Source organism: Hyperolius riggenbachi, chromosome 7, assembly GCF_040937935.1.
Source record: "Hyperolius riggenbachi isolate aHypRig1 chromosome 7, aHypRig1.pri, whole genome shotgun sequence".
Lineage (NCBI taxonomy): Eukaryota > Metazoa > Chordata > Amphibia > Anura > Hyperoliidae > Hyperolius > Hyperolius riggenbachi.
This window is the reverse complement of record NC_090652.1, coordinates 122,313,043-122,330,035: the sequence shown is the minus strand read 5'-3', so window position 1 is coordinate 122,330,035 and position 16,993 is coordinate 122,313,043.

Sequence of the window (16,993 nt, the reverse complement as noted above, 5' to 3'; positions counted from 1 at the left end):
TTTTAAAAATCGTTCCCATTCACTTTCATTAAAATCGCTGTAAACGTTGCGTAAAAATCGCTGCAATTTTCGCATACTAGGTTGCAAAATTGTGTCGATTTTTACCGCGATTTTGATGAAAGTGAATGGGAGCGATTTTTAAAAAGCGCTAAACAATCACAAAGCGCTCAGAAAAGCCCTTCTAGTGTGAATAGGCCCTTCTGATCACTTAGTAAAATGCAATAAAGTGTGGTTTGGGTACACAATTTAACAATTGTTCAAAAACCCAATAAACAAGGTTGCAGCCTTTTTTCTCTGTGTGTTATTTTAATTAGACATTTTGTTTTCTTTTACGTCTAGGTTGTCTAGGCCCATTAATTAAATCTACATATTTACTTTCACTTCTTCCTAAACAACTATCCGTTTACTAGCAGAGAGGAGCTACATAACATATTACTCCTGGCTGATGGCTTAACCATTTCAGCCGCGCGGACGTGAACTTCACGTCCGCAGCGGCAAGTGCTAGAGCTGCAGGGACGCGCTAGTCATGTCCCTGCAGTTTGGGTGGTCTGCAGGCGATCGTGCGGGCAGATGCCCGCGATCGCGCTGCTGCTGCTAGCAGGGGAAATTGGCTGCAGGGGACAAAAGTCCCCTGTGCCAATCCGAGCATGTCCGCTGTGAATAAACACTGTTTTTGATCGAAAACAGTGTTTATTCTGTAAATGGAGCCCCGCCGCGATTCCCGCCAACCGATCGTTAAATTTATGAATGGAAACAATGTTTCCATTCATAACCTCCCCGCCGCCGCTGTGATCGGAGGCTTCCGATGGAAGCCTATGTCACTTCCCTGGTTCCAATGTAGTGATACATTGTTTCCCAATTAGCGTACATTGTACGCTAATGGGATTTTTGCTCAGTAGGGACATCTTGTGGCCAAATAGTAAAACTCACCTACTGATTTAGGGGAATAAAAATCAAAGGTTATTTATGACAAGAGGACATAAAATTAATAAATATTGGGCTAAAAATTTGTGATGCATGTAAAACTGAAAAAGTGCACCTTTATTTTCAAATAAAATATTGTCACCATACATTACACTAGGGGTATAATTTTAACGTTTAAATAAAGAAGACAAATGGCCAAATAAAATGTGTGGATTTTAGTTATGGTAGCATTAATTATTTTAAAAGTGTAATGGCTGAAAACTGAAAAATGGATTTTATAAAAAATTTTCTTGTTATTCCCATTATAATACATTTAGATTAAAATAATTCTTAGCATAATTTACCACCCCAAGAAAGCCTAATTGCTGGCGGAAAAAAACAAGGTATAGATCATTTCGCTGTGATAATTACTGATGAAGCTATTGGGGAATGAAAGGGAGAAGCGCTGAAGTGAAAATTCCTCTCGTCCATAAGGTAAAAAATCCCCGCGGGCTGAAATGGTTAAATTGGCTGTGGCAGCCAGTCAGTGTTTATTATTTTTAAACATCCACTGGAGCTTTCAGATTGGTTGTTTTGGACATCAGACACTTTACTGTACACATTGGGCTTATAATTCATGTGCACTTGTTGCGATACAAATGATGGTTGCCCTACAAAAGGCACCTGCCCATTCTTGTTTGCATCATCTGAGTACTTGGCATGAGACTGGCAGTTATAATGGCATGAGCTGCTGGGCAGAGCTAAGAGCATGAGCGTCAGTTATTTTTGACAGTTGACAGTTGACCGTGGAAGAGGCTGCAGCAAAAACCTTTCCTGCATCTTTATTTCATATTCTAGCATTTTACTAATAGCATTCCAGCGCCAGTGGACACCTCAGCGATGGAAAAAGGATCAGCGCCCTCTCCTGCTGACAGCACAACATTTGGTATAAAAAATATGGAGGAAGAAGGAAGATCAACCGAGATCATCCAAGAGAAGGAAGCCACCCCTGAGCACAGAATCGCATTGGAAGAGGAATACAAGGCCGAGGAGGAATACGAGGAAGATTCGGAAGACAAGGAATTCTACAAAACCCGCAAATGGAGACCGGACCTTTCTACTATTGACAGCGACTCGTTTGGGGAACTCGAAGAGGAATGTAGGTCAAGCAGCAGCCTATCAGATGAAGATACTGCATGGCAAGAGGACCTCCCGTCTGAGGACCCCAGACATCAGGCAGAGGAGCAAGAAGAGGTGGAAGACAAGGCAGAGGAGGAATACAAGGAAGAGGAATACGAGGACCCCAGACAGCAGGCAGAGGAACAAGACACAAATCAGGAGGAGAGAAGAGGAAGCAGAAGAGGAATACACCCAATCAGCTGGCTACAATATATGATCAGGAGACTGCCAACACTGAAATGTCTCTTCTGCTGCTTCCCATGTGGCGCTGCCTCTCAATAGGCAACCATGGATGGGGCATCCTGGACTCCTTCCAAAGAGCAACATTGGACCCCAAACATATTATGGATTTGCCATCTGATGTGTGATAATGTATACACATCTTGGACTCTTTAGACAGAGCGACATTGGACCCCAATACAGGTAAGGATTTGACACTGTACAAGGGGCAACATATGGCTTATGCTGGACTCTTTGATTAGAGCCATGTTGCACCCTTAGACCTATTTGCCACTGTACAAGGGGCAACATATGGCTTATGCTGGACTCTTTGATTAGAGCCATGTTGCACCCTTAGACTGATTTGCCACTGTACAAGGGGCAACATATGGCTTATGCTGGACTCTATGATTAGAGCAATGTTGCACCCTTAGACTGATTTGCCACTGTACAAGGGGCAACATATGGCTTATGCTGGACTCTTTGATTAGAGCCATGTTGCACCCTTAGATCTATTTGCCACTGTACAAGGGGCAACATATGGCTTATGCTGGACTCTTTCATTAGAGCCATGTTGCACCCTTAGACTGATTTGCCACTGTACAAGGGACAACATATGGCTTATGCTGGACTCTTTGATTAGAGCCATGTTGCACCCTTAGACCTATTTGCCACTGTACAAGGGGCAACATATGGCTTATGCTGGACTCTTTGATTAGAGCCATGTTGCACCCTTAGACTGATTTGCCACTGTACAAGGGGCAACATATGGCTTATGCTGGACTCTTTGATTAGAGCCATGTTGCACCCTTAGACCTATTTGCCACTGTACAAAGGGCAACATATGGCTTATGCTGGACCATTTGATTAGAGCCATGTTGCACCCTTAGACTATGGATTTGCCACTAAAGAAGGATCAGTGTATGGCTATTGCTGGACTCATATTGTGAGCAACATTGATCCTAGACTTCAACATATTTTTGGAAACATAAGGCGTACATCAATTCATTTTTCAGGAGAAACAGAAGACAGGCACCATCTACCAAGTGTAGCTTTTATTGCACCACTTGTGTTGGTAAGTTGTAAGATACAGAAAGGTAACAAACCAATACACACAATTGTGTATAGATTAGAAAACAGTTTTAAGTGAACCACATATGGAAGAGGAGGTGACTGCGGAGCACTAGAAGGAGCGAACGGCGGCTGTCACATCTGCGAAGATGCTTGGTCGTCGTGTAAACCACCCCCCCCCACCGCCTGTGGTGTGAGTGCAGAAGACTAACCTGTCCACTGGAGCAACTCCCGGCCTCCTCCTGTGTCCAGTGTTACTGTGAGTGCCTGAACCACATGAAAACCAGGGGGGGGGGGGGGGGGACAAAAAACTTGGGGGTGGCACGGCAAGCGGTGGTGTTATGATGATTCGCCGTGCAGTGTGTGGACAGGCAATAGATTCCTCTCTGTGACATTGTATTGGAAGTGTAAAAAACAAACAAAATCCCTGTAGGTGCACCACAATCACCCCCACAGGTACTAGTATATACTCAGGGATATAGTGAAAAACGCAGGAACCAACAATTGGAACTAAAAAAATTTACTATTTATTTTAATATTCCCAAAAAGTACAACACTTTGTATACAATATATTCAATCATGTGGTAAAGTACATGTAATTGGTAGAGAAGGCAACAACATCGATTTGTTTTGGGTCCACGACCCTTTTTCAGGCCTTTCTACATACAATGAATATCTAAAAAGTGTAAAATGCAATACAATTAAAAATTGCAGTAAAATATTACAATATAAGGAGGTTATAATAACAAGATCACATCCGAAGAAAAAAAAAAAAAAAGAGAACATGTAAACAGAGTGAAAAACCACACGCAGATAGCGTGAAATGGAAAACACAGAGGATGAAGTGCAGTGAATAAAAAGGGAATGTCACCACATGGTGTAATCCAGAGAGAACAGGAAAAAATTGTACCTGCACAATCTAAATGCACAGTAGCATCTCATCTGGACAACAATTAAACCAGAATAGACCACCTGCACAAATCAATACAGGAATCAATAATGAAAGTAACTAATCATTAATAAAGGATAGCTAATATCAGCTTGCAAGAAGTATTAATGCTAAAGCTGACAAATAACTAAATTAATAAATGCCCAAAATCAAAAAGCCAAAGCCAGTTCAATCAAAAAATGAGGGGAACCGATAATAACTAAAGCAATCAATTTAATACCAAACTAAAGAAATAGTCTTAAGTCCAAAAAGTTGCAATCAAATACACAAAAAGAAAATGTCTTACAAACAGAGGTTTAGTAACAAAACTGCATGGGAGCAGGACATCCAAACCGGGTGGAGACTGCTCAGTAAATACATCACTTCCTGTATCGGAACCACCATGGAAAGCAAATACATATGCGTCACTTCCTCCGCAACCAATTGACAAGTGTATGGGAACCTTTAAAGACAGATTTCTGTCTGTGTTGATTGCAGTGGGCAGGGAGGCTAGTTGGGTGTGTTGCCACTATGCGCATTGCTTGGTGCTATAAAGGCTGATGTAAAGGATTACATTATCCTAAAGGTGGCCATACACTAATAGATGAAAACAGATTTGACCAGGAGATCGATCTTTTTTTCGATCAAATCAGATCTAAGAGGGATTAAATTCTTCCATACACTGTAGGCACTCATGTTAATAGCAGGCTATTAATAGAAATAAAATATTGCACGCTGGGGCCAGAAGATATACAAATTGCGGCTATAAAAGGCCACAGTTTGTATAGCTGGCAGCCCCAACACCCCCTATTTTATCAGGCTCCCCGACTCCCATTTATAGCCTCTATTAACGTGTTCTCGGTATCGGCATTGTGATCTTTGGGGACAAGGGTGGGGTGGGGGGCCGCCAAAGTCTGGCTCCGCTCAGGGCATTGTGAAACCTAAGGCCAGCCCTGGCTCCTGCCATATTCTCTACTGACTGTGAATATCTGCAGTGACTGTCAGCTCCTGCATCCTCTCACATGTTCTCCAGCTTGTACCATCTACAGCAGCTCCAGCCCTCTCATGCAGCTCCTAGCTCCTCCTCCTTCTCATCCATTGTGGTTCATTTCAAGCAGCTCTGATCATCATCTGCAACCACCATCTCCAGCTCCTACCATCTCCTGCAGCTGATAATCCCTGCAGCTCCTGTCTTCTCTTGGATGTCATCCCCTGCAGTGTACACCTCCTTCAACTAATCTCCTGCAGTGACTGTCATCCCCTGCAGTGACTGTCATCCCCTGCAGTGTACGCCTCCTTCAACTAATCTCCTGCAGTGACTGTCATCCCCTGCAGTGTACGCCTCCTTCAACTAATCTCCTGCAGTGACTGTCATCCACTGCAGTGAACGTCACCTTGAGGCTGGTTTCACACTAGAAATCAGCGTTGCACCGTCAAAAACAGGCCTTCAGGGAACACCACGCTATTGCGCGGTGTTCCCTATCTGGCCACAGTCCAAGCAGGAAATTACGCGCGTCACTTCCTGCTTCAGGTGTACAGAAGTGCACAGAAGTTTATTGCTAAAATATGCTTCCGCGCAAGCGCCGTTGCGTCGGTGAATTTTTTTTAAAAAACTATGCATCGCTATAGTAAAGGAGAGAACCGAGAGCCCGATATGGTGTAGTATGTCAAGATGGTTTGATAAAATGGTTAGATATGAGAAAATATACTCACAAACATGGGTTACCATTCAAGCAACCACTATAAAGGCAGGTGAGGAGATTATGCCTGTCCTCACTCAGGATTAAGAAGTCGCTCTCTGTAGAAGTGAGAATAAGGGGGGTAGCACTCCCCTCCACCAGGAGTGGACTCGTGGTATTTGAGTGTAGAACAGAGGCGCCAGCAGGATAAAAAAATCTTTTTGTGTTTTTGGGGTATCGTATAATAAATATATTTAACTTGCATCAACAGAATTTCTTGTTTGCTTTTGGGAGGCTAGTCCACCACTTCCACCAAGCATTTTTAAAGATTTTATGAATTTTTATCCTGCTGGCGCCTCTGTTCTACACTCAAATGCATCGCTATAGACTAACATGACTTCCGGGCCGAGGCAACGCTAACGTAGTTTTGGACCTGCACCAGGGATGTGGTGGAAAAGTCATTTCCGCCATGCTGTAAAGTTGCAGTATGAAAGTCTCCAAAGACTTTCATTGTCTGACGGTGGGGTGCGGTAAAAATACCGCACCACCCCGGTGTGGAAGGGCTCTCAATTATATGTACCCGCCTGACTAAAGTGGCCAATAACGACTTTGTAAGCCAATAGTCAGGCGCGTGTACAGCAGCCACGACCCCCAAGTGATCCGCCAGGCGGATCAACTCACCCCCGTGACAGCCAATTGCGTTAATTGCGCCCCCCTACTGCGTGACATTACGCATGCGCTGCTCCATCCTCCCTCCACCCCCCCCCCCCACATAGAAACAGAACGCATTGTCAGCTACATAGTTGACACGCGTCTGTACAGCAATGTCGCCCTAGGGCAGTGATGGCAAACCTGTCAGAGGCCGAGTGCCCAAACTGCGACCCAAAATCGACTTATTTATCACTGAGTGCCAGGGGGGGGGTATTTGCGGGGCGCGCAGCGGAAAAATGGGCGTGGCCATGACATTGTATGGGCGGAGCTAACGTAATGATGTAACAGCGAGGCATAAGAAAGCAGTGTTTCCGTCGTGATGTGGTGAAACGAGGATTATACGAATGGGTGTGCAGAAACTGTGTGATGCTATTAGTATACCGTAACCCCAAAGCAGCAAATATAGCCAACTATGACCATTAAATAATAAATGCAGCAACAGTTACCCCAGACACCAGGAAATAAACGCAATGTGGATCAGCATTTCAGCAGTAAATAACGCAATGTGGACAACATTTCAGCAGTATATAACACAATGTGGATCAGCATTTCAGCAGAAAATTACGCAATGTGGACAACATTTCAGCAGTAAATAACGCAATGTGGATCAGCATTTCAGCAGTAAATAACGCAATGTGGATCAGCATTTCAGCAGTAAATAACGCAATGTGGACACATGTCAGTGGTAAATAACGCAATGTGGACACGTCATCAGTAAATAACGCAATGTGGACACAGGTCAGCAGTAAATAACGCAATGTGGACACAGGTCAGCAGTAAATAACGCAATGTGGACACAGGTCAGCAGTAAATAACGCAATGTGGACACAGGTCAGCAGAAAATAACGCAATGTGGACACAAGTCAGCAGTAAATAAACGCAATGTGGACACAGGTCAGCAGTAAATAACGCAATGTGGACACAGGTCAGCAGTAAATAACGCAATGTGGACACAGGTCAGCAGAAAATAACGCAATGTGGACACAAGTCAGCAGTAAATAAACGCAATGTGGACACAGGTCAGCAGTAAATAACGCAATGTGGACACAGGTCAGCAGTAAATAAACGCAATGTGGACACAGGTCAGCAGAAAATAATGCAATGTGGACACAGGTCAGCAATAAATAACACAGTGTGTGTACATGTCAGCAGAAAATAACACAATGTGGACACCGGTCAGCAGAAAATAACGCATTGTGGATACAGGTCAGCAGTAAATAACGCAATGTGGACACAGGTCAGCAGAAAATAACGCAATGTGGACACAGGTCAGCAGAAAATAACGCAATGTGGACACAGGTCAGCAGAAAATAACGCAATGTGGACAACATTTCACAAGTAAAAAAAAATAATTTACTCACCTGACAGAAGTCTCCTGTCCCGGCGGCGGCGCGCAGCTCCACGATTACCAGCCAGCCGAAAGTCCCGTGCTGACGTCGGCACCCCTGTGAGCAGAGCGGGGAGGGGCTGGGGGCAGAGCTTCGGCTCTGCTTGTTCGCTGAAGAGAATCGGCTCTTCGCGAACAACTCATCACTACTGCGGCGGCGGGGGTTATGGGATCAGTGGTGGTAGTGGACACCGCACGCGTGCCCACAGAGACGGCTCCGTGTGCCGCCTTGGGCACGCGTGCCATAGGTTCGCCAACACTGCCCTAGGGGATCGGGTCCCGATCCCCGACATTCAACATAAAATCCATAGGTGTATGAGCACCTTAATAACCCACCCCATAGACTGTAGCATAGGGCTAACCACATAGATGAGATTAGGATTAGATTAGGCCTATCAACGCGCGTGCGCACACACAACTTTAGAACAGGGCATATTGGTGGTCGCCACCAATCAGAGCAGGAGATATAGGGTTAGAGTAGGGCACACATACCGCAGACCTGGATCCAGCAGTAGCGTAGGGTTATTAGGGTGACTAGCACCAATTAGAGTAGGCTAGCATAGTGTAGTGTAGGACCCGTCCGAAAAGAGTCTACCGTGACGTGGTGGGCGGGCTTAAAATCCTACTGCTCAAAAGGTTTTACTTTTGCCAGTTGGATTAACCAAAAGACTCTTAATGCTTGAATCACCAACCATCATTACCCTGAAGCACCAATTCACAATTTCACCGCAGTCAGCAGTCTGGCTCAGTCACTCATACGCAGAAGAGCCCAACTGACGCGACTGAGCCAGTTACCAGGTCTGAGTGCGGCGGAGGAACTCAGGAGGACGGCGAGGGATGCAGCGGTGCTCGTGGGGCTGGAGCAAGCCCCAGGTAAGTGTAAAATCTTTCTTATTTCTGTCCTCAGGTACACTTTAAAGCATATAGGATCCCTGGAAAAATGGCATCTGGAAATTGAATGGTGAGCATCTTGCTGTGGAGCCTCTCATAATAAATAATAAATAATAAAGTCAATTAAACAATAATTACAAATAATAAAAACCAGATGTAGGCTTGTAGTTCACTTTTAGGGCTCATTCACACTGCATGCATTTTCTCTGCATTTTACTACATTGCAGAAACAAATAAGAACCGGTAGTCCATTTTATTCAACGGGCTCTTTCATATTCAATGCATTTTTATGTTCACCAAAAAATAATAATAATAATAATAATAATAATAATAAAGCGGCAGCATGCTGTGTTCTGTCACATGCACCTTTTTGTATCAAATGTGTTTGATCTGGTTATGTATAATGCATGCCGTGAGTTGGACACCACATAGTAGAATGTGTAAAGTGTGAGGGTTGGTGCACACCAAGAGCGCTTTTAAAAGCGCTAGTGCTGCGAAAAGTGCTTGGCCTATGTTTTTGAATGGGATGGATCACACCAGAGTAATGTGATTTTTTTTTTTTCCCCAAACGCGGGTCCTGCAGCATTTTTGAGGAGATTATGCCTCAATGTAAAGTATAGGAAAAGTGGAAAATCGCTCCAAAAAGCACTGAACAGAGCCATTTTCCTAGCTTTTTTTTTTTTTTAAGTTTGCAAAGGCTGTTCACGTCCAGGTCAAAGTGTACAAAAAGTACAAAAAGTATAAAATTGCTCTTGTCCTGCGAAGCCGTCTCGAAGAAACCAGATCGCTCGATTTCCGGCGCCTGGCCCTGCCTCCCCTTACTCCACGGACAAAAACGCACGGCTATTTACTGCAGTTAGGCTTTGTTCACATCTAAAATCAAAATCGCTGACGCGAGTGATTTTTGATTTTGTGAGTGATTTTTTTCCCTCTCCCGGGGCCTACCTGTGCGTTTCGATTTTTGTAAAGCGCATTTCTAAGCGCATTTGCAGAGCGATTTGTTTGTTCACTTCCTGACGCAGGTCAGGAAGTGCACTCTTTGACCCGGAAAATAATATATACAATGTATTTATTCTTAAAAGCGCTATACCAAGTGCTTATTCCCTTCAGGCTGCATTCCCAGTGGGACGTTGCGTTGTAATGCGACGTTAAAGTCACAATGCATATGTACAGTATGTACAGTAAAGCATACAGGCAATGAAATGTATGTTTTCCTGTAACGGGTAACATGTGCGTTTAGAGATAACACACTGCAAGCAGCGAGTTACCATAACGATACACGGTACAATGCGACACTAATGTCGCACTGTGAACGTCCCATAGGATTAGCATTGCAGTGCGGTAAGCTGCATTCTAAGTGCTTATAAACGCAGCAAATGAGGGACAAGAATGACAAGCTGTGAAAAGCAAAAATATTATTCCAATGCAAATTTGAAGTGACCCCCCCCCCCCCCCCCCCCCCAAAAAAAAAAAAAAAAAAACTCCAGTGCCAATCAAAGTCAACAGCTGATAAACAATTAGCTGGCCGCTGGTTAATTATCCAGCAAGCACCTAGAAGCTTTGGGGTCCATTCACACTGTGCATTTTGTGATACAATCGCTATGCAAAGGTACTGAATAGTTCCCTAACGAATTAGACGTGCAGTGCAACCATTCAGTGAAGCATGCAGTACAATGAAAGTACAATGCCACTGTAAACGCACACGACACTGTGCGTTACTCCAACAGGACCCGCCGTACAGCACCCTATATGAACGTACCATAGAAATATCATTGCATCATGTTGTGATGCGATGATATTGTGCGTTGGGAGAGAATGCAATGGATTCAGTGTGAAAGAAGCCTCAATGGAAACCTGAGCGCCCCCACCCCCAAAAAAAAAATCTAAAAAAAAAAAAAAATCACAGCATTTATATGTACCTGGGGCCACCTCCAGTCCCTTTTAGGCCATGGGCTCCCTCCCCATTCTCCCTGGCCATTTCCATCCTCTGCTGGCCGGCTAGATAAATCCTTCAGTCACGATCTACTGTGCACGCGCAGCCCCAGGGCCGTGCAGAGGGTCCTTAAGTGGAGGGTGCTCAAATTAAAAAAAGGGGCCTGGCAATGCCTTCCCCTGCATGCCCCCCCCCCCCCCCCCCGCATTGTTTCTGGCTAGGGGGGTATTGATTGTCATGCTGCTGAATGCACATGATGGGTGCCATGTGGGTTCTGGGTGTAAGTACTGAGTGTCATGTGGGTTCTGGCTATGGTTGGGTATCGAGTGTCATGCGGGTGTTGATTGCAAACACTTAGTGCCATGTAAGATCTGGGTCCCTTTAGGGGCTAATTGGACCATGCCTTGTAAGGGTTTTTTCGCCTTCCTCTGGATCAACAGGGATGTGTGAGGGAGCAGGCTGGTGTTGTACTTTATACTGGTTGAACTCGATGGACGTATGTCTTTTTTCAACCAAAATAACTATGTAACTATGTAACTATGTACTGGATGTCATGTGGGTGCAGGTACCGAGTGTGACATGGGTGAGAATACTTGGTGCCATGCCTGTACTGGGTGCTGACTATGGGTGGGCTTTGGGCATCACATGGGTTTTGAATGCAGGTACTTTGGGTGCGGGTACGGGTTAAGTGGATACTTGGTGCAGATAGTGGGTGCCATGTGGAAGCTGTGTGCAGGTGTGAGTACAGGGTGCAATTTTAGGCCTGGGTGCAAATACTTGGTGTCATGTGAGTGTGAGATCTGGGTGCCAGCTATGAGGGGAAGGGGTGGTTGATGGGAAAAGTAGAGGTCAGTGTGGGTGCTGCAGGAAGGGGCAGGGTCATGCAGAGGAACCTCAAATCGTGCTAAATTGTGTATGTAATGCCCCCTCTCCAGAAAGCATAAGGCAGTCTTACCCCCCCCCCCCCCCCCCACATACACACACACACACACACACACACACACACACACACACACACACACACACACACACACCTTTATAGCAGTATCAGGTAGACTTTGTCTCTCCAACCAACTCTTTTGGTGCTACCACCCTCAAATCAGCAGTGATAGGTGCCCACTGTTAGTGGGTTAGAGTGGGCACAGTGGAGCCCACTGTGGAGGCACAGACTCACCTTTCATTACTGGGACCTCTGTCCCTCTTGATCAGCATCCAAGCTTTTCAGGCAAAGGAGTGGTTACCAATATGCAGTGGTTGCTAAGCATTAGTAGATGCAAAACTGCAGTAAGTGCCAAGGTGCAGTGGGTGCCCAGATGCAGTAATGGTAAGACACAAAGGTTCACTTTGCGCTAAGTTGCAGTGGGTGCCGAGATGCCAAAGTAAAGTCTGTGTCAAGCTGCTTTGGGTACCAAGGTCCAGTTTGTATTGGGTGTTTATTTGCAATGGGTGCTATGCAGTATTGGGTGCTGAATGAGTAGCAGATTGTGATAAACAATAGTGGGTGCCATGTGAGTGCTAATTGGTACAGGGAGCCATGTGAGTGTTGGACATGAGTGAGTAGGGAGTGCCATGTGTGGTCTGGATGTGTGCCATGGGAGAGTATTGTGTCTCATATGGGTTCGGACCAAGGATGGGTACTGGGTGCTATTTGGGTGCTGGCCATGGACAGGTACTAGGTGCATATAATGGCTTTGGAACTTGGTGCTGTGTGAGTACTGTGCCATGTGGTTGTTGATTATGGCGGTATGTGGGTCTTAGGTGCAAATACTGAGTGCCAAGTGGGTACTGGGAGTGAGTACATGATGACATATGGGTGATGGGTGCTGGCTAGTGGGGTATTTGTTGTCATGTGGGTGCTAAAGGCAGATGTTGGGTGCCATGTGGGTTCTGGGTGCTGGCACAGGGTGTCATGTGGATTCGGCTGTGTGGGTGTGTATCAACCATCATGTAGGTGTTGATTGCAGGTACTCAGTCCCTTTTGGGTACACACGTACTGGATGTCATATGTGAGTGCTTGCTGTGGGTGCTGGGCACCAAGTGGAGGCTTAGTGCAACTGGAACTACTGCAGATGAAACATGTGGGTATTGGGTGCAGGTACTGGGTATCACATAGGTGCAAATACTTGGTGCCATGCCTGAACTGGGTGCTAACTCTGGGTGGGTGTTGTGTGTCACGTGGGTTCTGAGTGCAGGTAGTAGTGCTAGTACTGGTTATGTGAGTGGGTGCCATGTGGAGGCTGTGTGCAGGTGTGAGTAGTGAGTGACATGTCAGAGCTGGGTGCAAGTACTGTGCCATGTAGGTGTGAGTACTGGGTGCCAGCTATAGGGTGAAGGGGTGCAGGTATTGGGTGTCTTGTGGCTGTTTGATGCAAGTACTAAGTGCCATATTGAGGCCGGATGTGAGTATTGGGTCCTGCTTGGTGCAAGTACTGGGTGCTTGCTATAGTGGGGGTTACTGGTTGAGTGTAATGTGGGTGCTGAATATTGGTGGGATTGCTGTGGGTGCAGGGGGTGGGAGATCACTGTGGGTACTGCTATGAATGGCATAGTTGCTGCTAGGGGAGGTCGAGGTCAGTGTGGTTGATGGGGAAGGGTAGGTCACTGTGGGTGCTGCGGGGAGAAGTAATTGTGGGTGCTGTGGAAAGGAGAGGTCAGTATGGGTGCTGGAGGAAAGGGAGGTCACTGTGGGTCCTTTGGGGGAGATCACTGTGGGTCTCGGGAGGTAGAGGTCATTGTGGGTGCTAGGTGGAGGGAGAGGTCATTGTGGGTGCTAGGTGGAGGGAGAGGTCACTGTGGGTCCCAGGTGGAGGGAGAGGTCACTGTGGGTCCCAGGTGGAGGGAGAGGTCACTGTGGGTCCCAGGTGGAGGGAGAGGTCACTGTGGGTCCCAGGTGGAGGGAGAGGTCACTGTGGGTCCCAGGTGGAGGGAGAGGTCACTGTGGGTACTGGGTAGGGAGAGGTCAGTATGGGTCCTAGGTAGAGGTCACTGTGAGTGCTAGGGGAGGGAGTGGTCACTGGGTACTAGGTGGAGAGAGAGGTCACTATGGGTGCTGGGGGAGGTAGAGGTCAGTATGGGTCCTAGGTGGAGAGAGAGGTCAGTATGCCACCCTAGGATTCCTGTCTGGGCCTCTTCACTTGAAAGTGTCCCAGGTGGGGGTGGAGCTTCTCGCGGGTGGGCAGGGCTTAGCACGGTCGGGGGCGGGGCTTATTTTGCGCGGCGAGAGGGGCCTTTTTTAAGATTTTAAAAAGGGGGGTGCCTGGGCACCCAGAGAACCCCCCTGTGCACGTGCCTGTATCTGTATTTTTGGTGATACTGCAGATCACCAATAATCAGATCCTCTCTGTGTTACACCGATCGTTACAGTTAATATGTTATTATTATTTATATAGCGCCGACATCTTCCGAGGTGTTGTATGTCAGGAACCGCCCCTACGGCAAGCCTGTAGAGACAGTTCCTGACAGGAGTTTTGACTCAAAATCGAGAGGGAGAGCTGCCTTTCAAGCTAACACAAAGCTATCGCACCTCAAACACACTCTGCCACCACTAGCAGTAGATTGGGACGATACTGCTAGATACTTTGAGTATTTTATACACTGCTGTGTCGAGCTGCTTGCACTCAGACTGGCGTTTTACGTACTTTGGGTCAGTTGCAAGCTTTAGGCCAATGTATGAGAATTCCACACACACACACACACACACACACACAATGCAATCTCACACGGTAGCGATGAACAATCTGAGCACACAATCGGGCACTGAACTTGTAACACAATTACACGGCAGTCTCTCTCTAAGAGATGTAAAGCTGTGCTTAGTACTCAGAAGACTAGCTTATTAAATAAAGATTAAATATTCCCAAAAAAGTGGAACAGTGCAGAAAGAAATATATACAAAGATATTTATAATAAAAACAAAGTAAAAAGTACAAAGGCACAGGACCAGACAATTTGCTTATCAAAAATAAAAGGGGGATAAAAACAAAATTGAACTATAAGGACACAGGTTCTGATTCGATCAGTGGACTTCTCTAGCTCACGGGCTACGTTCAGGAAAAGACACTTACTGTACCTCAACACAGAGCTTTTATGTTTGGTCATATTCCTTAAAGGTATGTAAGCAGGTTTGGGGAAAATGGTTTTAATTTATATTACGCTGATATTACCCCCATCTACCAATTGATCTAATTTTACAAGATAGATTATCCAACCCTGAAAAAGTTTCCTGACATTCTCTTTCTGTAGTCTGTGAGACACCCAAAACAGTCAAGGTGTTTACATGTGACAATAAGGTATTTGCATTGACCTTAGCTTAACAATACCTACAGACAAGTGTGCTCCTGAATGTCAGCAGCTGATTGGGTGTCATATTTACATGTAATTATATGTAGACTTCAGAGGGTATGCAAACGCTTACCCCTTGCATTGGAGACAGAGTCTGCCCTCTCTCCAAATGAACTACACAAAATGGACGCCATACAGAAAATGGAGGCTGCCACAAGATACAAGATTTAAAAAATGGCTGCTATATCCTGTACAACATCACAGTGTACAGTGTATATTGTCCTGTCACTTAGGGGGGGCTCACAAACGAATCCCTACCATAGTCATATGTCTATGTACAGTATTATAAAAGGAGGTCCTGTGTTTTAAAGTTCACTGCTGCTTTAAATTCTGTATTGTCTTTCATCCAGCTTCCTTTCAGGAAGTAAGTCCACAGCGATGACTCATCAGTGTACCGCTGCTCTTCACAGTCCAATCATTATGTCTCTCTGTGTTTGCCAGAGTGCAGTGGAGAAAAAATAAATCACATTGATGGTTTTGCTTTCTGGCTGATTTAGGTATCTAGAGCTATCCGGATCATAAGAAGTGATGGACAGATAAGAGAAATCTTTGGGGTGGCAGCACATTTCACACATACCACATTTGCGAGTCAACTATTGTTTAGCTGTTTTCTGTTAATTCTACTTGTGTTTCCAGCTTTGCATTAATCATCAAGGCATGTCCATTGCTTAACAGAGGAAGCCTTTTACCTTTATAGAGAAATGTTTTTACTTTTAACTGAACATCTAGACACATTTTCTGGCACTAGGACTCACACAGACATCAGCATTCTTGAACTGCAGCCATACAGTCAAGATTCACGTTGATACAAGACTGTAAAACTTTTATACTTTTCTCTCCTTTTGAAGTCTCTGAGAAGATAGGGCTAAACAATGAGCACATTCCGTCTCTCTCTGTACACGCTTTATCTGTTTTCTCTCCAAATAAACTTTTCACCATTGTTTCCTTTCCTCCACTTACAGTATGCCATGGCTAATGGCCTTACAAGATGTCTCCACAAGGAAGTTGGCATTGGTGCTTTTTTCATATGTCTTTGCTTTCTCACACAACTCGCCTATCGTACGGTTAATATTATGAGCAAGTAGCGTATGATGTCATGTGAGGAAATGAAACAGATACAGTCCGCACACCCCATGCTGCTAACATGTTTTACAGATCACAGACCATCTGTCCGGCGTGGTTAGCAGATATATTAGCACCATGTTACACCAGTATTTAATAACCCTTCACATGCCGTCATGACCTGCAGCCTCTCTGGAGGTTATATGAACTTATGGCTACATTGTCAGGTAATGTACCGTGTTAAAGTGGTTTAATTTCTCACTTGTACAATACAATGTTCACACTATTTTGGCCCTAGCTGAGAACAGAATATTGGGCCCACAAAAACCTTGTATACTGGCAAAGGAAAACTTTCATGGCTTGTTTTGCAGGCCTCAAACTTGACCCGAAATACTGTATTTGGTTTTCACATACCAGTAGACTTTTTATTATAGGTGGACAGATCATTCTAAGAACTGAGCAGAGCCCAGAACAAATTGCTCAGAGGCCACAGCACAAAAAATCCCAGGCATGGTGGTTCAGACTCAGAACATTGATCCAGGAATAAGAATCTTTATCAACTTATGCTTTAGGTTTTGATCAGGAAGGGTTCCTATTATTTTAAAGATCAATTGAGGTTCTTTGGCAATGGTTCCAGCTCTACTGTGAAGCCTGTGCGTGATGCCTTTCAACCTGCCCTGCATCACTTA